The sequence below is a fragment of the Syngnathus acus genome, chromosome 9, assembly GCF_901709675.1.
Source record: "Syngnathus acus chromosome 9, fSynAcu1.2, whole genome shotgun sequence".
In the NCBI taxonomy this organism is placed as follows: Eukaryota; Metazoa; Chordata; class Actinopteri; order Syngnathiformes; family Syngnathidae; genus Syngnathus; species Syngnathus acus.
In genome coordinates, this window is record NC_051094.1 from 19,045,368 (window position 1) to 19,070,392 (window position 25,025).

Genomic DNA, 25,025 nt, shown 5'->3' on the forward strand with positions numbered 1-25,025 from the left:
GGTTTCCTCCCACATCCCAAAAACATGCTTGGTAGGCCGATTGACGACTCCAAATTGTCCCTAGGTGTGAGTGCGAGTGCAAATGGTTGTTTGTCTCTGTGTGCCCTGCGATTGGCTGGCAACCGGTTCAGGGTGTCCCCCGCCTACTGCCCGATGACGGCTGGGATAGGCTCCAGCACACCCGCGACCCCCGTGGGGACGAAGCGGTTCAGAAAATGGATGGATGTTTGTACTATGTGTCCTCTCTGCATCCATTGCAGCCTGGTCATCCTGGAAGAGGGACCCTCCCATCTGGGGTCTCTTCTCAAGGTTTCTCATTTCCCCTAGCTGGAGTTTTGAGTTTTTCCTTGCCCTCCTGGGAGTTTAAGATCATGGGATGTTGAACAGAGGCTGTGATGTACCGAAGTTTGGCACGCTCAAACATGGCGAATAAAAACTCTTGAATCTTGAATTATCTGTGCCAGTCTAAATTTGAATAAGTCCATTAGCTTTAAAGCGTTTGATTTTAAAAACAAATTATTTGTATGATCTCGAAATCCAACCTTGTGTACAATTCTCATAGCTTTTTTCTGTAGTATAATTAATGGTTTTAAAGTGCTTATGTATGCATTTCCCCATATCTCCACACAGTAAGTCAAATATGGTAAGACAAGACAACAATTCAGAGTGTACAACATTCTCTGCTCCAGAATATGTTTTGCACTGCACAGTACTGCAATACTCCTTGCTACTTTGGTTCTAACGTATCTTATATGAGGTTTCCAACAGAATTTATTATCTAATATTACTCCTAAAAATCTATTGTGACTTGAACCCGTGTATCTATTTTACGGTTTCCAAATACCATCAGTTTGGTTTTGTCTACATTCAGTGATAATTTATGAATATCAAACCATATTTTTAGTTTGGACAATGCAGTCGTAATAGTCTCCAATAGTTTCTTTAAGTTATTACCAGAACAGAAGATGTTGGTGTCGTCCGCAAAAATAATATATTCAAAGATAGTTGACACCTTACAAATATCATTTATGTACAAAATAAATAATATGGGCCCCAAAACTGACCCCTGTGGGACTCCACAGGTAATGTCTAGGCATGATGATATATGATTACCCATCTTAACAAACTTTTGTCTATTATCGTAATTTTCGGACTATAAGTCGCTCCGGAGTACAAGTCGCATCAGCCATAAAATGCCCAAAAATGTGAAAAAAAACATATATAAGTCGCTCCGGAGTATAAGTCGCATTTTGGGGGGCAATTTATTCGACAAAATCCAACACCAAGAACAGTCATGAACGAGCAACAACAGGTTAAACGATAGGTATGCTAATGTGACATAAACACAAACGAAGAGCTGAGAACGGGCCTGACGTAACAATCAATCGATCGTCCTTTGTCAACAATGGGTGCGCGCAGCTGACGGCGCTTGCACTTCAAAATATTCCACAGGCCCATATAACGATATATAAATTAGATATCAAATAACTATTATATAAGCAATAGTATTATCAAACCATCTGTGCACTCAAAATCATTAAATCCATCGATCAAATTCCTCGTCCTTCGTCAACAACGCCGCGCGTGCGCCCTGACGTCAGCCTCGTCGTTATTCCACAGATCTACTATATAACTATATTGTAGTGTTAACAAAGTTCAAGGAAAGACGTGGGTTTGGTAAACGGCTCTTTATTTAACAAAACAAACTTCCAGGCGTGTGGCGGCGTGGACTTCCAGCCACGGAAGTGGAAGAGAGCTCCATAGAATAGGACCGGGCGTGCGTAAAAGCCATGACCGAGCCCTATCCACCGTCCCCGGACAGCCACCCGGCCGAGCGCCGGCCCTCGACTTCCATCCACGGAGGTGAAAGACAGCTGGGTAGAGTAGGACCGGGCGTGCGTAAAAGCATTGTCCGAGCCCCATCCACCGTCCCTGGACAGCCACCCGGCCGAGCGCCGACCCCCGACTTCAATCCACGGAAGTGAAAGAGAGCTCCGTAGAGTAAGACCGGGAGTGGGTAAAAGCCATAATAGTTAATAGTGGGGCCCTTCGTCATCTTCGTCATCCCGTGATCAATCTTTGTCCTTTATGTAAACAACCGCCACGCCGCGTCGCGCTCCTGACGTCACTTGAAATTCAAATTACAGTAATCCCTTGCTACATCGCGGTTCGTTTATCGCGGTTTCACTTTCTTTTTTTTTTTGGGAACATTTTTGAAATTTTTTGGAAAAAAACACATATAAGTCGCTCCTTATTATAAGTCGCCCCCCCACCCAAACTATGAAAAAAAACGCGACTTATAGTCCGAAAATTACGGTAGTAATGTAACTTTTTAACCAGCTCAATGCTACACCTCTCATCCCATATCTTTCCATTGTATACAATAATATGTTATGGTCAATGGTATCAAAAGCTTTTTTCAAATCGATAAATACTCCGACCGCATATTCCTTATTGTCAATACAGTTAGTTATTTCTTCCGTCAAATCCATTAGTGCCATAGTTGTTGATCTATTTGTTCTAAATCCATATTGGCTGTCAGCAAGTTGTGTATCTCAGTGAAGCTATGCAGTCTCACAATGAAAAGCTTCTCCAAGATTTTAGAGAATTGACATAATAGAGAAACAGGCCTATAATTTGTAAAGAGATGTTTATCTCCTGTTTTATACAGTGGGATAACCTTAGCCGTTTTCATTTTGCTTGGGAAGGTACCTGTTCCAAATCCTCTCGCCTTGTTTACAGTGTGTTCAGCTGGGTTTTATTTTGAAATCTAGGAAGAGAAAATCTGGCATCCTTGAATGAAAGTAAACTGCCATTTAAAATGGAGCAAAAATTTGTTACAGTTCACGATCGTCCAAATATAAACCAGTGACATGGTCTTTCGCCTTCAGGCACTGCCTGTTGAATATGTCCTGGATTTCCACTCTCCACACACGCAGGGGCAGGGGCGTAGCGGTCGAGTTGCGCATGCACGTCTCAGAACAGAAACACGAAATACCGTATTGGCCCGAATATAAGACGACCCTGATTATAAGACAACCCCGTCTTTTTCAAGACTCAAGTTTGAAAAAATACTTTTTGAACACCAAATTTAATTTTTATACAGAAGATAATTACAGTACATCTGAAACAAATGATTATAACAATATATTCGAGAGAAAATGGATGTTATTTTGCCTCATTCAAATCATGCAAAAACTGTCTATCACATCTTAATATCTGAACATTTAAATATGTAAAATAAAGTGCAATCACATTTGTAAATGAATGGCTTCTGGTTTTTGAAATGTAAATAAACCAATCTACTGTGATAAAACCAGCTCAGTGGCCTAGTGGTAGAGTGTCCGCCCTGAGACTGGAAGGTTGTGGGTTCAAACCCCGGCCGGGTCATACCAAAGACTATAAAAATGGGACCCATTGCCTCCCTGCTTGGCACTCAGCATTAAGGGTTGGAATTGGGGGGTTAGATCGCCAAATGATTCCCGAGCGCGGCACCACTGCTGCTCACTGCTCCCCTCTCCCCCAGGGGATGGATCAAAATCACACGGGGATGGGTTAAATGCAGAGGACAAATTTCACCACACCCAGATGTGTGTGTGACGATCATTGGGACTTTAACTTTTAACTTTAACTTTAAAACAACAAAATTGCTATAACTGCATTAACCATCATAGTGAAGTCTAACTGTAACTGTCATCTTGAAACAAATCTGAATAATGAAAAACATTGCAATAAAATAATACAAACTGGTGTAAACTTGAGAGTAGCTGAGATCTGTCGTGTCAGAACATTACTCCTCACAAACATCCTCTGCCTCGCTGTGCTTAGTGTCACTGTTTTCACTCCCATCCTCTGGCTCCGCTGGCTCCTCCCATAGCACGTCATCCTCACTGCCGTCCAGGGCTTTTTGATATGCAACATTTTTTTTTGGGGAAACTGCATCCCATGCGTGGGGAGGATCCACTCACAGAGCAAACGTACTGGAGGCTTCTGAATCTTTCCCATCGGTGTGAGTGCGTGATCACCAGACAGGAGTCATTCTGTGTATTTCTTTTGCAGATTGTCTTTGAATGGTTTGTTGACCCCAACATCCAACACCTGCAACTGACTTGTCATTCCCCCCGGAATAATCACTAAGTCGCCGTTCATCGCCTTCACTTGTTTTTTGACTGGATCAGACAAGTGTCCACAAAATGCATCTAAAATCAGCATGTTCCTCTTTTTTCTGAGTCCCCCACGCTGTCTGCCCCACACAACCTTGAGCCAGTCCACTACAAGCTCGGTCTCCATCCAGCCCTTTTCCTGGGCATGTACAATAATGCCAGCTGGCATCGCCTTCTTAGGTACTGTATTACGTTTTAAAACCACATACGGAGGGAGTTTGGTTCCGTCTGCGAGGCAGGCTAACATGACGGTAACGCGGCTCTTCTCATTTCCAGTGGATTTTATAATAACAGATTTCTCACCTTTCTTGTGTACAGTGACAGGTGTTGGCATGTCAAAAAACACAGGTGTCTGATCAGCATTGCCAATCTGATCCAGTGGGAAAGAGTGCTGATCACATAGCACTGAAATGACAACAGATTCTCTCCAAAGTCAGAGGGCAGGCGCTGGGCTAGACTTGTTCTGCGTCGCAGCGTTAGTCCGTTACGCCGCATCATTAGTCCGTTACGCCGCATCATTAGTCCATTACGCCGCATCATTCTTTTACACCAGACAAGGCTTGCTTTGAAGTCAGCGGCGGGTATGATTAGCTCTTTGTCTATTTCCACGGCCTTGAGCTGAATGACAGCTCTGCTGATGGGCATCCTGTCCTTTCGTTTCTTATCCACGTCTTGAAAGAGGCCGCTTTGAGGAGCACAGAAAGCTTTTCTCTGATTGTGAGTATTTTTTAGGCGATCTTTTTGAGCTCTCCATCTCCGTACATTACACTTAGTGACATCATATTTCACTGCCGCTTTGCAATTGTTTGAAGACTCTGCCTCATTTATCACCATCATCTTGAAGTTTGCATCATAACTTCTCCTCAGCTGCCGGTTAACCTAGCCGATCTTCGACCCACTTTTCTCCAGATTGTCGCTATGTTTCTCCATTTTCTGTTATCACTTCTCTTATTTTCTTCTCTTTTCTTTCTTACCGATATTTTTTATTTTTCTTCTCCGTGCTACTGCTATTTTTATTTTTATTTTTCGTGACAGGGGTTCGCTTTGGTCTGGGGAGTTAAGTTCAGCATTCGCTTTAAAGATTCTGGCGCCATCTAGCGTTGTGAATGGGTATAATGTCTAGACCCCAAATGTAAGACGACCCCCACTTTTTCAGTCTTATTTCAATGCAAAAAACACCGTTGTATATTCGGGCCAATAGGGTAATCGTTTTTCCTCGATTTCTATATGAATTTTGAGATCGTCTGCAGTCAAAATTGTAATCATGATTAAAATTCAATTAATTATGCAGCCCTAGTCTAGTCCCTCACCTAAAACCTGTTTGTTATGGATGACCCTGCCAAGGGATTAACACTCCTGACAAGTTAGCTCCTGGGACATGCAAACCGATTCACCACAGTAAGGTGACGACTTTCAGAAGGGCAAGAAGACTGTTATTGAATAGTCACTATATCCGTACCTGTGGCCCAGCTTGGAGAGGAGATAGGCACTTATTTGCCTAATGAAATGTCCATCCATCCATCCATCCATCCATCCATCCATCCATCCATCCATCCATCCATCCATACATCCATCCATCCATCCATCCATCCATCCATCCATCCATCCATCCATCCATCCATCCATCCATCCATCCATTCATTTTCTATACTGCTTGTCCCCACGGGGGTCGCGGGCATGCTGGAGCCTGTCCCAACAGTCATCAAGCAGCAGGCAGGGGACAACCTGGACTGGTTGCCAGCCAATCGCAGGGCACACAGACACGAACAGCCATCCGCACTCAGACCGAGGGGCAGTTTGGAGTGCTCAATTGGCCTACCAACTATGTTTTTGGGATGTGGGAGGAAACCGGAGTGCCCGGAGAAAACCCACGCGGGCACGGGGAGAACATGCAAACTCCACACAGGGAGGGCCGAAGGTGGAATCGAACCCTCACCCTCCTAACTGTGAAGCGGACCTGCTAACCAGTGCTCTAGCGAGCTGCCCATTAGTCAATATTGTCATAAAAAATGTTTTCTTTCATAAATAACATTTCGGACGTATACATCATTATTATAAAAAGAATACTTGTGAAAAGAAACAACAAAATGACGCAGGGCAAGGATTGTATTTTCCTGTTTTTATTTCAAATGAAAAATTTCTCCATAATAGAAGGCGATTTACCGTATTTTTCGGACTAAAAGTCGCTCCGGAATATAGGTCGCATTAGCCATAAGATTCTCAATAACGTGAAAAAAAAACATATATAAGTCGCTCCGGAGTATAAGTCGCATTTTGGGGGAAATTTATTCGACAAAATCCAACACCAAGAACAGACATGAACAAGCAACAACAGGTTAAACAATAGGTATCCTAACGTGACATAAACACAAACGAAGAGCTGAGAACAGGCCTGATGTAACATTCAGAGTTATTCAAATAACTATTACATAAATAACACGTTTATAAAACCATCTGTGTCACTCCAATTCATTAAATCCATCGATCGTCCTTTGTGTCAACAATGGGTGGGCGCCGCTGACGGCGCTTGCGCTTCAAAATATTCCACAGGCCCATATAACGATATATAAATTATATATCAAATAACTATTATATAAGCAATAATATTATCAAACCATCTGTGTCAACTCAGCTGACTATCCAACTCCTCCCCCACCGTCTGTTGTCTTCCGGGTTAGAGCACGCTGGCGTCAGATTTGTTGACTGCCGCTTCTGTCCCGGACCGTGTCCGTTACTTGTTTTTCGTTTTCCCGTTTTCAGTGCACCCGTCTCTTCTTTTATTTTTCTCGTGTTGTCTTCCGTCCACCTCGCATCCCCGCAGCTCCGCTCTCACCTATCTGTTTCCTCTCCCTTGGACTACCAACTACGTTAGCCAGCTAGCCAACAGCCAACTGGCCAAAACCACCACCGGACCCTCCTGCCTCCCGACTCGGAGCCTGTGGCCGCCTGCTGTGGACTCGACGGCAGCTCTGGCCCGGCTCTCTGGCCTTCCGTCCGGCTTCCTTGGGGGACGGGCTCCACTCCCTGCGGGCTCGCCAACTGTGGCTCTGCTGTGTGCCGCCGTGGTGCGTTGGGGCCTGCCGTTCGAGCGGGTGCAGTCGAGGTCGACCGGCATCACCACCTGGTCCACTGCTGCTTCCACACGAGGCTGGGATCCTTCGCCGTCGCCGCTACATCTGACCGGCATTTCCCCGATGGCTCACCCATCTCCTCTTTTTGGACTACCAACCCCCCGTCACCCCCACCTCCCGTACTGGCAACCTCAACAACCTCCGCTCCCGCCCCTCCTGCTCCTCCATCCATCTCCTTCCCACTGCTGACCGATGTCTTGTTAACTATAACCTACTGTCTCTCTCCCCCCCCCCCTCCACTCTTTTTTATTCCATGTAAAGCGTCTTTGGGTTATTGAAAAGCGCTATATAAATTGAATGAATTATTATTATTATTATTACTCCAAATCATTAAATCATCGATCAAATTCCTCATCCTTTGTCAACAACGCCACGCGTGCGCCCTGACATCAGCCTCGTCGTTATTCCACAGATCTAGTATATAACTATATTGTAGCGTTAACAAAGTATAAGGAAAGACGTGGGTTTGGTAAACGGCTCCAAATCATTAAATCCTTCAAACTCTTCGTCCTCCTTGTCACTTACAAACAAAGCTGCTAATGATTCCGGTAGTGCGTGGGGCCCTTCGTCATCTTCGTCATCCCGTGATCGAATCTTTGTCCTTTATGCAAACAACCGCGCGCCGCGCTGCTGACGTCACTTGAAATTAAAATTACAGTAATCCTTTGCTACATCGCGGTTCGTTTATCGCGGTTTCACTTTTTTCCATCTGTGGTCCCTTCTCAAGGTTTCTCATTTTCCCCGGGCAGGGGTTTTGAGTTTTTCCTTGCCCTTTTGGGAGCTTAAGATCAGGGGATGCTTTGAGAATAATTGTCAATTTTTGTCTATGTGAAGCCCTTTGAGACTGCTTGTGATTTAGGGCTATACAAATAAACTTGACTTGACTTGACTTGACTTGACTTTTTTATTTTTTTTTTATTTTGAAAATGTATGAAAAAATTCACATATAAGTCGCTCCTCAGTATAAGTCGCCCCCCCACCCAAACTATGAAAAAAAACGCGGCTTATAGTCCGAAAAATACAGTAATTTGAAAAAGTAATGAAATGTGAATAAAAACTCATGCAGAATTATGTAAATAATATATTTAAAGATGTTAAACACTGAATAGGGTAAAATTGACCTGAAAGACAAGACGAAGGTTCTACAATGGTTTAAATTTATCAACATTCAATTGACTGGATTGTTTGATTATGTTTTTTTCACAGGGATGTGACCAGAATGTCGATAAAGTTTGCAGTGGTTACAATAACAATATTCTTCAATTGGAGAACTTGTCCCTGTGTGTGGCTGCTATCAAGAAGCTAGTAGAATACATCAACTTCAACTTCATTGAGGATCACTCAGTTTCACCAGCTAACCTGTCATCCTACAACGAAGGATCAGATGTTGAAGTTCATGCTATTTCTATCAGGAAAAATGAAAACGATCCACCTGATTTTGGACTTAGCTTTGGAAATATTCCAATTTTTGGGGATCCTGATGGAAGAAAAAAGGGAGGGCCAAGGAAGAGAAGAGATCAGATCCCCATCATGCACGTGGGCTGCATCTGGGTAACAGAAGTGAGAAAAGGAAGCCCAACAGCCTGCTCTGGCAGAATCAAACTGAGAGATGAATTGCTGTCACTGAATGGACAGCTCATGGTGGGAGTGGATGTTAATGGAGCCAGGTAGGTCTACAGAAGAAATTATTACCAGTCAACCACATTTTGTGTGAAGATTGCAAAGATTAAATACTTACTAATACAATGGTAACTCTACTTATGAACTTAATTGGTTCCGCGATTGGGTTTGTAAGTAGAAATGTTTGTAAGTAGAAGTAACGTTTCTCATAGGTATCAATGTAAAAGCAAATTATGCGTGTTAAACTATCCCAAAAGTCACTTTTTTTGCCCTATTACTCTGTGTAAAAGACACAGAAAACCAAAACAACAGTTTTGATTTAGCTTTTTCAAACCTTCATAACAACAAATAAATGTCACTTTTTTCTTGACCTCCTAACTTTGCTTGGGGAGAGGGGAACCTGTTTTAACTTTCTACACTTGCTAAAAATACCCCTGAGAAGACAAAAGAAAATCAGGCTAATACATTTTTGTATCCTTCTATGTACTCCCTGTAATGTGCTCACATAGGTACATTACATTTTGGTTGGATTATTGAGTTTTCCGACCAGGTGAGTGGTCATTGAATGCGCCTCGCGCGGAACGCTAGTGAGAACTTAAAAAAAGAAAAGAAAAGAAAAGGAGCCGAGCTTCTAAAGATGAAATTGACAAACACAAAAGTGTGTTCCTCATGTTTTTATTGAAAACAAGCTGGTACTGGCTGCACGGCAACAGCTTCCACCTTTCACTCAATCTGCGTGCGTTTTCCTGCGACAGGGGATACTGATTTTCACAGTGGTACCAACTTTGGCACAACACCTGCCATACTCCCTTGCGAGCTCGACGATACACATGCTTTCGCCATGCTCCTTTATGATTTCGAGTTTCATATAGATCGTCGTAAGAGACATACTCGGCTACACTACTTGTTTTTTACACTCCTAACGTGCCAAGACAAACAGGGATTGGCAGAGCAAAGGAGACAAGGAGGGGGTGGGGGGGCTTGGGTGTTCGGAAGTCAAAAATTGGTTCGTAAGTAGATGCAAAAAAATCGCGAGGCTCTGGTTTGTATCTCAAAAAGTTTGTAAGTTCATATAGGCGTTCATAAGTAGAGGTACCACTGTAAATCAAATTGTCTACTACTAGTATAACTAGGGCTTTACCTTGGTGTAATAGCTTTCATTGCGTAACTGCAGAGGTTCTTTGTGCACAGAATATCTGAGTTGTGATATGCCATAGATTTTTTCTCAGTCTTTTGAACAGCTTATATTATGCATAAATTGACTTCTATTCTGTGCATTCTTCCACTGTATCAAATCCTGGTTCAGATTCAACCCCCTAACATTTAAAATTATAATTATTAGAGGACATTCACATCACATTCTCAACTTTGACAGTATGATTGATGATGATCAAATCAAATGTCCTATTGTTGTTGTTATTGTTATTTATTACACCAATCGACTAAAGCTGCAGAGAAGGCTAAAGTTCTTGTTGTTTCACCACTGGCACTGGTGACATTGTCCAATGTTAGAGTGCCTGCTGTGAAAAGCTATGTACAGTGTATTTAACCTCATTTAACCTTTCCCTATATTTGAATGTTTATTTCCAGTTACCTGGCAGATCAATGCTGGAATGGAGGATATATTTACCTTGTCCTGCTGCGGCGAGTCAAGCGAAAAGCTCCTCTTCCCCCCTGTGGTGTTGATGACAGTCTTAGTACTCCCATCAGTAATGACTCTTGTGATGACCAGCCACAGTGCATAACTTCCTCCGACTCCATTGGCAGTCCAGTAACGTGCAAACGTACGCGCAAACTTGGTGTCACGTCAAGGTCGCGCTGCAAAAGAGAGAACAAAGATGACACTGACTCAGAATTTCAGCGTTATAGCAACTTCAGCTTGTCTCACTTCGTCGATAAAGAAGTCAGCCCCTCAAATGAAAAAACAAGGCATATATTCGCCACACATTTGCCAACAGAGGAAAGTGATTGCACCTTTCCTCATTTCAAAGTTCCCCATCATCATTGCAGAGGCACTGCTACGCTGCCTATAAGGAGTCACAGTCAACTGTTGGAGAGCGAAAGGAATTATTTTTCCAGTCGTCTTTATAACCAGGTAATTAAGGCATCTTTAGATCTGTAACGGATGATTGTGTGTCATTTTCAGGTCCATATATTTCTCATTTTCTTGTCAGTAGCATTATTTTTATGTGATGCTCCTGCTTTTGCCCATATGTCATCTCAGTTTATTTAACAAATTATTGGTCCCTTGCAGTGATCACTAAGTTTCTACTGCTTTGATATTAGAGCGGATCTAACACATCATCTTTAGTTATCTCATCTTCGAACTAAGATTCTTCAAAATGTGTTATTTCGTATTATTAATTATGACCATTTGAAAGCCATCCATCATCCAACCACCGACACCTACCGACACACACAACCCATCTAGCCACCCACCCACCCAGGCACCCATCCATCCATCCATCCATCCATCCATCCATCCATCCATCCATCCATCCATCCATCCATCCATCCATCCATCCATCCATCCATCCATCCATCCATCCATCCATCCATCCATCCATCCACCCACCCCATCCATCCATCCATCCATCCATCCATCCATCCATCCATCCATCCATCCATCCATCCATCCATCCATCCATCCATCCATCGGATTTTTCGCGGGAGGTTCTGGAATGCATCTCCCGCAAGAGAGCACTGTACTGCCAAAAAATTTACGCAACCACCATCAAAACCTTACATGTATGACAGTTTAATGTCATGTTAAGATATAGATTTTTTTTTTGACGTTTTAAAATTAGGTATGCTACATCATATTTATGACATATATTGTCTCGTTTATCTCAAATTGTAATCACAGACATCTTCAACAATGTCAATTTAGCATCAAAAATGACAATTTATATGTCAAGTTGTCATGACAAAGACATGAAACTATGTCAACTTTGCATCAAAAGTGACATAATTTACAGACTGACACTTAATGACATCTGTCATAAGGATTTATTAATGTTCATAACCAATGTTCCCTCTAAGCTGCGCGCGTGCGCAATCGCGCACTGCCCGCACATTCTCAGCGCACAAGAAAATCTATCCAGCGCATAAACAACATCCCACATTCCCCCCCCCCCCCCGAAGCGAAGCGAACACGCAGCGTTTGACGTCCCATTACCAACCCCCCACCCCCCCGGCAAAGAGCGAGCCGCGGGTTGGCCACCTGATGTTGCTCACAGTAGTCCTCAGTTTGCTCAGGGAGCTTGTGTGTATGCCCAGATACATGAAAAATTAAAGGGAACATTGTTCATAACAGGTGTCATTTCATGAATATGAAAGTCTTATGACAGTGTTATGAACAAAATTCAAATAAAGTGTTACCCAAGTGTCTTTCCAATATTACTGTCGGCATAGGTCAGTTATTACTTTTAAGTTACTATTTTACATTGGTAATTAATTGATAAATTTTTTAATGACAATGTATCATGAATTTCGGATAGCGTGCGTGTGACTCAATTAAAAGGTATTGTGTTGTATTGATATACTGCCAGTTTATTGGTAACAACTGAAGCTGATATATTTCAAGGTAGAAAACGTTCCTAAATGAATGACTGTGTTGGCAACAGTAAGTGGTCGCAAGAGCTATTTTTCTACCGCTCAAATACAGTCACACACAAATCACATCCAAAATGTTTATTTTATCCCAGCACGTCTGGAATATTATAAGCGGTGAATCCGGCGATTAGTTCTGAAGGGAAGAAAATAATGAGCCTTTACATGAGTTAGCATATGAGCATGGAACTGGACCACAGTTTGGGAGAACTAGCCATGTAGACTATATACTACATGCAGACTACATACAGTATGTGCCAAATGCATAAAGTTTTGTTCTGTATAGACTGCATACATGATTGACGGTTAAATCTCACAGTCGCCAAGACAACATCCTGAGGAGGACGCTTACTAAACACCCCATGCTGCTGTGTCTAGATACACATTTAAAATGCAAATGAATGGTCGACCTATTTTACATTGTCGAGTGTGCTTTCTTCTCATAATTTATTTATAATTGAGCTATATTTGTAATTTGAATGCCTCAAGGGACAATTTAACAGTAAGAAGACCATACACACGTTGTCATGTCAGAAGAAATGTCAGTAATTGATTGATTGATTGATTGATTGATTGATTGATTGATTGATTGATTGATTGAACCCGGGATGGGGAAATTCGGGCCCTAGCAGTATTCATACCACAGAGCGGTTATATAAAAGACACACAGGTGGCATGAGCGCAACTCAATAGGCTCTTATAAGGCTGCCACACAACAACGCCACAAAGAAAGCCAGTAAGTGCGAAAGTTAAAAGCCATCAAAGCAAAGCAACAAGACAAAGGAAAAAAAAGTAACAGCGGCCAACCAGCCCCCCCGCCCACACACAACACCAAAGAACACCCCAAAACACAAAAACAGGTGTAAGGGCAGCCAAGTTCAACGGCGCCCAATGGACCGTGGTCGTGAATCGGTAAAACATCACAAAACAGGCAAACATGTGAGCAGCGTCCTGGGCACCCAGTCGGGGCACGTGCAGATGGTTATCATGGGGCTGGCACGGCGGAGGTTGTTGGTTCCGACGAGCACGAGGGAGCGGACTCCCCACAGGGGTCGCGGCTGTGAGGCCAAGGCGTGGGACCCGGTCAGCACCGGCCGGATGAGCAGAAAGCCGTCGTAGAGTCACGCCGGTCCCAACCGATGTGCGCAGCCATCCCGGACCCAGGGAAAAAAAAAAATCCGATCCGAAGCGATCTGCAGACGCCGAGGTGCGGTAGAAGGCACCAGGATCGACGAATGGACAAATGGAAAGAAAGAAAAAGGAGAAAAGAAGGAAATAAAGAGGAAAAGAGAGAACACTGCTGGGAGGCTGCCACTCACAGTGGCGCCAGTGGCGCCATACCAAAAAAATGAATAAATGAAATAAAATTATCAAACAAATAGGAATAGCCAATAAGCATCTTTTTACTCTTCCAAGCACAGTACTGACTTAAAGGGCTATGAACATGATTTTTTCTTTAGCTTTTGGGTTCATAAGATATTCCACAAATGATTTATATAAAAAATCCTCTGGTATGAGTTAATATACCAGCTGTCTTTCTCTAACCCACATTTTACCACTACTTAGCTGGTTTCTCTACATTAGCAGTTGAATAGAAGTTGATTTAATTACCTCAATTCAGTATTACACAAAATATTGTCACGTTCCTGCGTCACCTGACTTCCAGCCAAGCCCTAATCAAGGAATTGCCAGCACCTGCTACAGCTCGTTAGGTCCCCTACTTAACCTCTCTGTATTCTGCCAGTGGTTGTCAGTTCGTCTACTTACCCTGCCCGTGACACCACTGCCTTTTTGTCCCCTGAACGATCTCTGTTGCCAACGGCTTCTGTAAACTGACTGACCACGCTTCTGATCGCCGCCTGTCTCGACAAACTGCCTGCCTCCGACTACGACTACGCGCTGTGCTCCGCTGCTCAGCCACGCCAGACCGCAAGCCCAGCGTTCCACTTCCCTTTCCCCCTTTTTCAGTAAAGGATCGTGTTGCACTTGGTCGCCCTGTCTCTGTTCCATGACAAATATTTGATTTCATGAAATAACTTCGCACTGATCTGGCCTCCATGGTTGAAAACTATTTTTGACTTCGTATCATAATGCATATGGTCATTTCCATTTATTTTAAACCAACTGTTAAAGCTCATTTAATTTGATGTATCTTGCACACCTTTATTGTTAAGTGATGTATTTTCATTTTTACAACATAAACATAGATCCGAATTTCTAGAGCTCGTGGCAGTATTTTTAACTTGTAGTGTTACATATCGCATTTTTTTCAGTGTTATCGTTAACTCAACTGTTAATCACATGGCCAACCAAACATGAACACTGGATTTTCATCCCTTACTGTATGCAGTGATTGGCGTAGACATGAGGCTCTATCATGGATTATAACTATAATGGAATTAGGAGGATTTCTGCCATCTGTCCTGTGTGATGTAATGCATCGCTACAATGAGGTAAATCCAACCCATGGTTCATTATTATAGTATAGTTTTTAAAGCTTCTTGTATATAGCTCATAATAAATTATTCCATCACCACCAATGGATCACAGTGTCAAAAATATTTTCGAGATCTAATATTTGTAGCTATGCTGTCAATGAGACCCACTCAATCCCAGGAAATTCTGACATTTTAAAACAAAGGGGGCATTCCTTGTCCATATTTTATCTACACTAGGATCTCCTGGCATGTTGAAATCACTGGAAGAGCTTTAATGTTCCTAAACAGACCATTTTTCTGATGTGCAAACTAAACCTGTAACCAATGGCGTAGGTTTGGTCTTAGCTTTGGTAGGGACATTACAATTTACTACCCCCCACCCCCAACCATAACGTGACTTAATGTGTACACAACCAGACACGTTCATACTCAGCAGAACAGTTCAAGAACACTTTTATTATTGCTTTTTATGCAGTTAAGACAAAAACATTAAAAATAAAAATAAATAACACATAAATAATATTTTGCACTATATAAAAAATAAAATGTCTATTATATTAATCTCTGTGTTTGTTGCATGTTTATGCCTTCTGTATTTATCAACTGGCAAAATTAAATCCTAATTTAACTGGCTGAGCTAAGCTAACGCAGTTTTTTTGTACATAGTGTATACGTAGGTCACGTTTTTTTTTTTTATCTTGATAATATGTTGTAATTGTGACTACCGGATGTGAGTGAACGCTGGCGCGACTTGCTGCCGCTGCTCTCCGGTCATTTTTTATGCTATTATATGTCTGTACGGCGACCTTGAGCCCCTTGAAAGGCGCCTTATACCGTAATTTTCGGACTATAAATCGCGTTTTTTTTCATAGTTTGGGTGGGGGGGCGATTTATAATAAGTAGCGACTTATATGTTTTTTTTCAAAAATTTTCAAAAACTTTCCAAAAAAAAAAAGTGAAACCGCGATAAACGAACCGCGATGTAGCAAGGGATTACTGTAATTTGAATTTCAAGTGACGTCAGGAGCGCGACGCGGGTTGCGCGGCGGTTGTTTACATAAAGGACAAAGATTGATCACGGGATGACGAAGATGACGAAGGGCCCCACGTACTACCGGCATCATTAGCGGTTTTGTTTCTAAGTGACACGGCGGACGAAGAGTTTGAAGGATTTAAGGATTTGGAGTGACACAGAAGGTTTGACAAACTATTATGGCTTTTACCCACGCCCGGTCCTACTCTACGGAGCTCTCTTTCACTTCCGTGGATTGAAGTCGGGGGTCGGCGCTCGGCCGGGTGGCTGTCCAGGGACGGTGGATGGGGCTCGGACAATGCTTTTACGCACGCCCGGTCCTACTCTACCAAGCTGTCTTTCACCTCCGTGGATGGAAGTCGAGGGCCGGCGCTCGGCCGGGTGGCTGTCCGGGGACGGTGGATGGGGCTCGGTCATGGCTTTTAAGATTAAAGATTAAAGTCCCAATGATCGTCACACACACACCTGGGTGTGGTGAAATTTGTCCTCTGCATTTAACCCATCCCCGTGTGATTTTAATCCATCCCCTGGGGGAGAGGGGAGCAGTGAGCAGCAGCGGTGCCGCGCTCGGGAATCAGTTGGTGATCTAACCCCCCAATTCCAACCCTTAATGCTGAGTGCCAAGCAGGGAGGCAATGGGTCCCATTTTTATAGTCTTTGGTATGACCCGGCCGGTATTACGCACGCCCGGTCCTATTCTATGGAGCTCTCTTCCACTTCCGTGGCTGGAAGTCCACGCCGCCACACGCCTGGAAGTTTGTTTTGTTAAATAAAGAGCCGTTTACCAAACCCACGTCTTTCCTTGATCTTTGTTAACACTACAATATAGTTATATAGTAGATCTGTGGAATAACGACGAGGCTGACGTCAGGGCGCACGCGCGGCGTTGTTGACGAAGGACGAGGAATTTGATCGATGGATTTAATGATTTAGAGTGCACAGATGGTTTGATAATACTATTGCTTATATAATAGTTATTTGATATCTAATTTATATATCGTTATATGGGCCTGTGGAATATTTTAAAGTGCAAGGGCCGTCAGCTGTGCGCACCCATTGTTGACAAAGGACGATCGATTGATTTAATGATTTGGAGTGACACAGATGGTTTGATAACATTATTGCTTATATAATAGTTATTTGATATATAATTTATATATCGTTATATGGGCCTGTGGAATATTTTGAAGTGCAAGCGCCATCAGCGGCGCGCACGCATTGTTGACAAAGGACCATCGATGGATTTAATGAATTGGAGTGACACAGATGGTTTTATTTACGTGTTATTTATGTAATGGTTTTTTGAATAACTCCTAATTTTACGTCAGGGCCGTTCTCAGCTCTTCGTTTGTGTTTATGTCACGTTAGCATACCTATCGTTTAGCCTGTTGTTGCTCGTTCATGACTGTTCTTGGTGTTGGATTTTGTCGAATAAATTGCCCCCCAAAATGCGACTTATACTCCGGAGCGACTTATATATGTTTTCTTTCCACATTTGTGGGCATTTTATGGCTGATGCGACTTGTACTCCGGAGCGACTTATAGTCCGAAAATTACGGTAAATAAAATGTATTATTATTGTTATTATTATTAAATATTTAAACATGGATGCTTCCACTTCTCAGTGGAAATTGCTTAATTTTGAGAAAACGAACAGCTTTAGCTTCCCTTTTATAACTTTTCCTGCGGCAAATGTACACTTCATTTTTATGGTAAGCATTCGGTTTGTGAATATTATGCTTCGTATTTCTTTCATTACCACAGAGCGCTTTGTTGTTGTAGCAGCAGGGCAGGGTGGAAGTTGATGCCAGTTTGTCCCTCTCACTGCTGTACATTTTTCAGAGGTTTCAATAAAATGTTTTCAATCAGGTTTTGAAAACAGGTGAGAACAGAGCCGCAACAGTCAAAACTTAAGTAAATTTAAAAAGACTGTGATACTTTTCCTCCTCCAGACCATTAATTGCATCTTTGCAACTTGATCCATGGAACAGTTAAAGAGGTCAAGAAAGGAGGTAATTTCTCTTCATAAGCAGGGTATGAATATAAAAAAGATAGCAAGGACACGTTTCAAGAAAAATAATAGGAAGCGTAATTGACAAAAATGGACTATCCCACCCCCGTGGTCCCTTTTAAACTAAAGGCACAGTGAAATGCAATATCGAAGATGGCAAATGCAATATGGTACGTAAAATGAAAGGTGCTGAAAAAGTCCCTGAATGACAGTTGAGGAACTGTAACAGGACTTGTCAGAGGGTGGTTCTCATCTTTCGACCCAGTTAAACTGCGGGATCAAGGCCTCCATGCCATAACTTCCAGGTTTATCCCCCTGTAACTCCAAAAACCACATGTACAAATCAATTGTTATTTTAAAATACTTCTATTTGTTTTAAAATTGTTAAATGGCCTTGCCCCAGTTAACCTCACTGATCTCCTCCACTTTTACGCAGACCAGGCGCTACTGGACGTGCCAAAGACCAAGTGGAGCCTCAGGGGGATCGAGCTTTTTTTGTTGCTGGTCCTTTCCTCTGAAATGGCACTCCCCTCAAATGTTAGGCAAGGCCCCCCACTGCCCATATTTAGAACTCATTTCAAGACCCATTTTTGTTTTTTGACTGGGTTTCAACTGTTCTACAACTGTATATTAATTTGTGGTTGTCTCATTGCTATATGTGAAGCGCTTTGTTACAGCTGCAGCTGTTGACAAATGCACGATATAAATACATTTGTATTGTATTGAAATACAAGAAAAACACTTTTAAATGGTTTGTTTTTGTTTTTCTTTTTTCTTAAAGCCAAAGGAAGCTTGCCACATCTGGAAAATGCACCTGGTGAAAGGCCAAGAGGGTTTGGGCACACAGATAACTGGTGGGCGTGGTTCCAAGCGCTCTCCCCATGGTATTAATATAGCTCATATTGAAGAGGGAGGAACAATTCACAGGTTTGTTTTTCTACTGCCTTGTCTCAAGTGTGTTTTCTTGGGCATGATTTCTGTAGCTATGTTTTTTTTTTTTTTAAACCTGATGTTTATTAGTACTTGTAATTATCATTAATGGTCGTTAACGTGCTTTGTCCCTTTTCAAATAAATTGATAAATAAATAAATGCATACATACATACATAGTATATACATATACATACATACATACATACATACATACATACATACATACATAATGCTTAATACAATAGCAAATCTTTGAAAATGCGAAGGGAATACTGTACTTAAAATAAGACTATTGGCCAGAGGTGGTTGTAACGCGCTACATTTAAGTTACTTTTTTGATTGATGTAGTTTTCATCCAACAATTTTCTTTTACTTGAGTATTTTTGAGAAGAAATACTACTTTTACTCCATTACATCAAAAATATGTATATCTTACAGACAATAATTATAACAATAATAATACAGAGGTGGGCATTTTTCTCCCAGGGACGGATTAAAAAGGACTGAGGACTGAAGTTTTTTTTTGTCTATCTGTGTAATCATCCCATTTTGGGTCTAGTGCAGACTAACATCTCAGTCCGTCCGACGTATCATTTTGGCACACAAACATTGAAGTCTGCCAAAGAAAGGGATTTGTTTACATTGCAAATGAAACACTCTTTTGTCTCATGCATGCAATCCACCAATCCAAGTTTTTGTTTGTTTGGTTTTTCTTTCGACCAAACTTTATTCATCCCAGGTGAAAAATATTGTTGGCTTATGTTAGAATAGGCCTCTTTGACACGTGATTACCTAGGTAGCTTGAGCTATGCCGTTATATCGCTGTAACTTTTCTCTTGCTTCATTAGCTTTCTCTTCTCTATGACACTCTTTGCACGGACGTAGAAGTCGCTGTCAGCTAAGACTACAAGGTCACACATTATCACACAGGCTAGGCAGAGTCACCTCCTTGCAGGAAGGCGGCCCAGAGTAGTATAAGAGCAGGAACCTTGGTGGTGGGAGTTAGACCTTCTTCCGCATCTCGCAGAGAAGGCTCCACAGCTGTGATGTTTCTGGCATACATTAAATAGTTAATCTGTGAAGGCTGCCTCTTGGTAATTTCTGTTAGAATAGCGAGCATTAAAGATAAACAACTTTGAACAAACCTAACACTTATGCGCTGGTAGGGTAATGCCGAACGAACACTGTAGCGAGTCCAAGAAAGAGAGGTGGTCTCAGGGTTTCTAAAGTTTTAATTAGATTGGCAGCCTCAGTACAACTGTGCCTATGTGGGTGTGTGATTCTATAAAACAAATAATAATGATATAATATTATTATAGTGTTAATCATATATTATCTACAATAATGTAAATATCACAAAAATATATACGTAAGATAGCGCAACTCAAAGTTGTACACGCGGATGCAAAACCACAATGATAGCTCTCTTAAACATGCGCAAGGACATTTCGTATTACTAACTGGCAGTCAAAGAGGCTGTTAGTTATAAACAATAAACAACGTGTGAAACTTACTTTCTTTACTTACACTCTGAAGTGGGGTAAACTACTAAGCTGAACTAAACTTAAACTACCGTAATTTTCGGACTATAAGTCGCGTTTTTTTCATAGTTTGGGTGGGGGGGCGACTTATACTCAGGAGCGACTTATATATGTTTTTTTCAAAACTTTTCAAAAAAAAAAAAAAAGTGAAACCGCGATAAACGAACCGCAATGTAGCAAGGGATTACTGTAATTTGAATTTCAAGTGACGACAGCAGCGCGACCGGGCGTGCGTAAAAGCCATGACCGAGCCCCATCCACCGTCCTCGGACAGCCACCCGGCCGAGCGCCGGCGCCCGACTTCAATCCACGGAAGTGAAAGAGAGCTCCGTCGAGTGACGTCGCGTCGCGCTGCTGACGTCAGCAGCGCGACGGTTGTTTACATAAAGGACAAAGATCGACTCGTCCAGGGACGGTGGCTGGGGCTCGGACAATGCTTTTACGCACGCCCGGTCCTACTCTACCGAGCTGTCTTTCACCTCCGTGGATGGAAGTCGAGGGCCGGCGCTCGGCCGGGTGGCTGTCCGAGGACGGTGGATGGGGCTCGGTCATGGCTTTTACGCACGCCCGGTCCTATTCTATGGAGCTCTCTTCCACTTCCGAGGCTGGAAGTCCACGCCGCCACACGCCTGTAAGTTTGTTTTGTTAAATAAAGAGCCGTTTACCAAAGCCACGTCTTTCCTTGAACTTTGTTAACGCTACAATATAGTTATATAGTAGATCTGTGGAATAACGACGAGGCTGACGTCAGGGCGCACGCGCGGCGATGTTGACAAAGGACGAGGAATTTGATCGATGGATTTAATGATTTAGAGTGCACAGATGGTTTGATAACATTATTGCTTATATAATAGTTATTTGATATATAATTTATATATTGTTATATGGGCCTGTGGAATATTTTGAAGTGCAAGAGCCGTCAGCGGCGCGCACGCATTGTTGACAAAGGACGATTGATGGATTTAATGAATTGGAGTGACGCAGATGGTTTTATTAACGTGTTATTTATGTAATGTTTTTTTTAATAACTCTGAATTTTACGTCAGGGCCGTTCTCAGCTCTTAGTTTGTGTTTATGTCACGTTAGCATACCTATCGTTTAGCCTGTTGTTGCTCGTTCATGACTGTTCTTGGTGTTGGATTTTGTCGAATAAATTGCCCCCCAAAATGCGACTTATACTCCGGAGCGACTTATATATGTTTTTTTTCACTTTTTTGGGCATTTTATGGCTGGTGCGACTTATACTCCGGTGCGACTTATAGTCCGAAAATTACGGTAGGTAAAAATCCGAACTCGCAAACTATCGCCACCGTCTCTCTTTTCTCTTCCTCATTTCTCCTTCTAACACATACGACACGGCGCGGGCTCTAAGCTCTGGAGACAGTCTCATAGTCCTCTAGCAGCCTTTCCTACAGCTGCCCCCCTATTCACTTGTGAATATGAACAACAGAAAAGGATACTCCAAGGGGTGATTAATCGTCCTTAGGTAGGGCAGGCAAACTGACAAGTCTTGCCACAGGTCTGACGTAGGTTCTTCCCTTCACAGTCTTTTCTGCTGATCTGACTCGGGTGTCCGGTCCGGGAAACACCTGAGAGACTCTCCCTACGGGCCAAAAGGCTCGTAGTAGCTGGTTGTCAACGATCATCACAACATCTTCCACGTGTATGTTTGCTGATTCAGACTGCCAATTCTGGCGTGCTTGAAGTCCTGGCAGGTAGTCCCTGAGGAAATGCCGCCAAAAGTGGTCAGCAAGCACTTGACTGTGCCTCCATCTTCTCCACTCAACAATCTGTGAATCTTCATAGACGACTTGTGGCAGCGATGCATCCCGCCACCCCATGAGGAGACAGTTGGGAGTAATGGGTTCGGGGTCTGCTACCTCTGATGAGGTGTAGCCGAAGGGCTTTGAATTGAGCATCCCCTCTGCTTCAATCAACACTGTGCGCAGCACCTCATTGGTCACAATCTGGGCTCCAATGGTGATTCGAAGAGCGGTCTTCAACAAGCGGATTTCTCGTTCCCAGCATCCTCCGAAGTGTGGGGCTCCGGGAGGGTTGAAGGCAAACTTGATTTACTGTCCAGCAAGCTGTTGCTTCAGAATCTGAATCAGAATAAGCTTTATTGACCAAATTTGTGCATGCCAAACAGGGAATTTGACTCCGGTTGATCTCAGCCTCTGTACGACATTTGAGTGACAACATTCAGGCCACTAACAACATTTAAGTGGTGAGCGAGAGTGTGGCAGCTGTGGCTCAGGCAGTAGAGCGGGTTGTTTAGTAACCGGAGGGTTGGTGGTTCGATCCCAGCTCTGTCACAGTCACATGTCGTTGTGTCCCTGGGCAAGACACTTCACACACCTTGCCTCAAGGTCGCCATTGTAAATGAGAAAATTTTCTCAATTGGCTTACCTGGTAAAACATCGTATAAAAAAAGAGATCAGGATCTTATTGCACAGTGATGTCTCTGAGTCTCTATGAGTGGTGTGAATTCATCAGAGCGACAGCCTGGGGGAAGAAGCTGTGTCTGTGTCTGCTGGTTTTGGCGTACACCGATCTGAAACGCCATCCGGAGGGGAGTAGTTTGAACAGACTGTGACCTGGGTGAGAAGGGTCTGCAGAGATGTTACTTGCACGCTTCCTGGTCCTGGACAGGTACAAGTCTTGGATATATGGGAGGTTGCTCCCGATTATCATTTCCGCTGACCTGATTGTCCATTGCATTCTGTGCTTGTCTTGTTTGGTGGCCGATCCAAACCAGAAAGTGATGGAGGTGCAGGGGATAGACTGGATGATAGCAGTGTAGAAGGTCTTCAGTAGCTCCGTTGGCAGGTTGAACTTCCTGAGCTGTCTCAGAAAGTACAACTTCAGCTGGGCCTTCTTCCAGACAGAGTCTATGTGGCCGGTCAATTTCAGATCCCGGGAGATTGTGAATCCCAGGAACTTGAAGGTGTCTGTGGTGGGAATAGCATTACTGAGGATGGTGAGGGGTGGAAGTGACGAAGGGTCTCTCCTGAAGTCCACTGTCATCTCCACGGTCTTGAGCGGGTTCAGCTCCACGTGGTTTTGGCTGCACCAGTGGACCAGCCTTTCCACCTCCTGTCTGTACGCAGTCTCGTCACCGTCCCGTATCAGTCCGATGAGAGTGGTGTCATCCGCATACTTCAGGAGCTTCACAGAATAGTCGCCTGAGGAGCAATCATTGGTGTAGAGAGAGAAGAGCAGTGGGGAGAGTACGCACCCCTGGGTGGGGCGCCAGTGCTGGTGGTCCGGGTGTCTGATGTGATGGTCCCCAGCCTCACATGCTGTCTCCTGTTGGTCAGGAAGCTGGTGATCCACTGACAGGTGGAGGCAGACACCGCGAGCTGGATGAGCTTCTGGTGGAGGATGCCAGGAGCAATGGTGTTGAACGCCGAGCTGAAGTCCACAAACGGGATCCTGGCGTACGTATCTGGGGTGTCTAGGTGGCGCAGGATGTTTTTCCATGCATAATGCGCAAAATTTAACTAATTTATTGTCCTAAAATCTGGGGTGCGCATTATGCATGGGTACAACAATTTTTGAAGAAAATCTCCCTCGAAATAAAACTTGAAATCACACCTTTCTTCTTGTTTGTTGTCAATCGCGCATCGCATTCAGCCATCCTGCCCAACACACTTAGTCAGTAAAATTCATAATTGACGACACATCGTTTGATGCGATGGTGCAATCCTTGATGGTGTGTTATTGTCAAATATTGTTTGTTTTTTAATCTCCATCGCAGACCGGATATCATACGGAGGCCGCCATGACAGTATGCACAGAACGGATGCGCAAGACACGTCAGCTATATAAAGAGCGAGAGTTCAGTTCTCTACCTATTAGTTTCAATTCACAGTTCTCTTATTGAGGGGTGCTGGTTGGCCGCTGTTACTTTTTTTCCTTTGTCTTCTAGCTTTGATTTGCTTTGATGGCTTTTATCTTGTGCACTTTCTGTCTTTCTTTGTGGCGCCGTTGTGTGGCAGCCTTATGAGAGCCTATTGAGTTGCGCTCATGCCATCTATGTGTCTTTTGTATACCCACTCTGTGGTATGGATACTGCTGGGGCCTGAATTTCCCCACCCCTGGGGATCAATAAATATTCAATCAATCAATCAATTAGCAGTTTCAATCAGCAAATAACAAAATGCGTATTACAGGTAATATTTTATTTCACAACACTTTGCCTTGTTCCTTTCTTCTGTGCTGTTCACTTCAAACACGCTCCATACGAACACAATGCTCTCGTATCAGACGCTTGCTCGATCACCTGCTCGTTTGCTGTCACAATGTACCCTACACAAATCCGAAACATTTCTTCGCTATCGAGTTTGCTAGCTCATGCGCAGTGATACTGACCGGCAAAATAACATCCGGTTGTTCCCAAAGAAGACCTTTTTTATGAAATAATTTTGCGTTTACGGACTTAAGAGTCAAAATTTGGGTGCGTATTATACATGGGTACAGTTTTTTTTCCAGCATCGACATGCCATTTGTAGGGTGCGTATGATGCACGGGGGCGCATTTTG

General features: G+C 43.1%; 2 long non-coding RNA genes across 2 annotated transcripts; both read left to right on the top strand.

The window, feature by feature from the left end:
* The first annotated feature begins 1,265 nt into the window (after positions 1–1,265).
* Positions 1,266–6,578, top strand: LOC119127584. The gene is made up of 2 exons (XR_005098869.1): positions 1,266–1,324; positions 6,490–6,578. It is a non-coding gene; the product is annotated as an uncharacterized LOC119127584 (long non-coding RNA).
* Positions 6,579–22,516: 15,938 nt separating this feature from the next.
* Positions 22,517–23,566, top strand: LOC119127563. The gene is made up of 3 exons (XR_005098849.1): positions 22,517–22,708; positions 22,739–22,741; positions 22,916–23,566. It is a non-coding gene; the product is annotated as an uncharacterized LOC119127563 (long non-coding RNA).
* Positions 23,567–25,025: the final 1,459 nt, after the last annotated feature.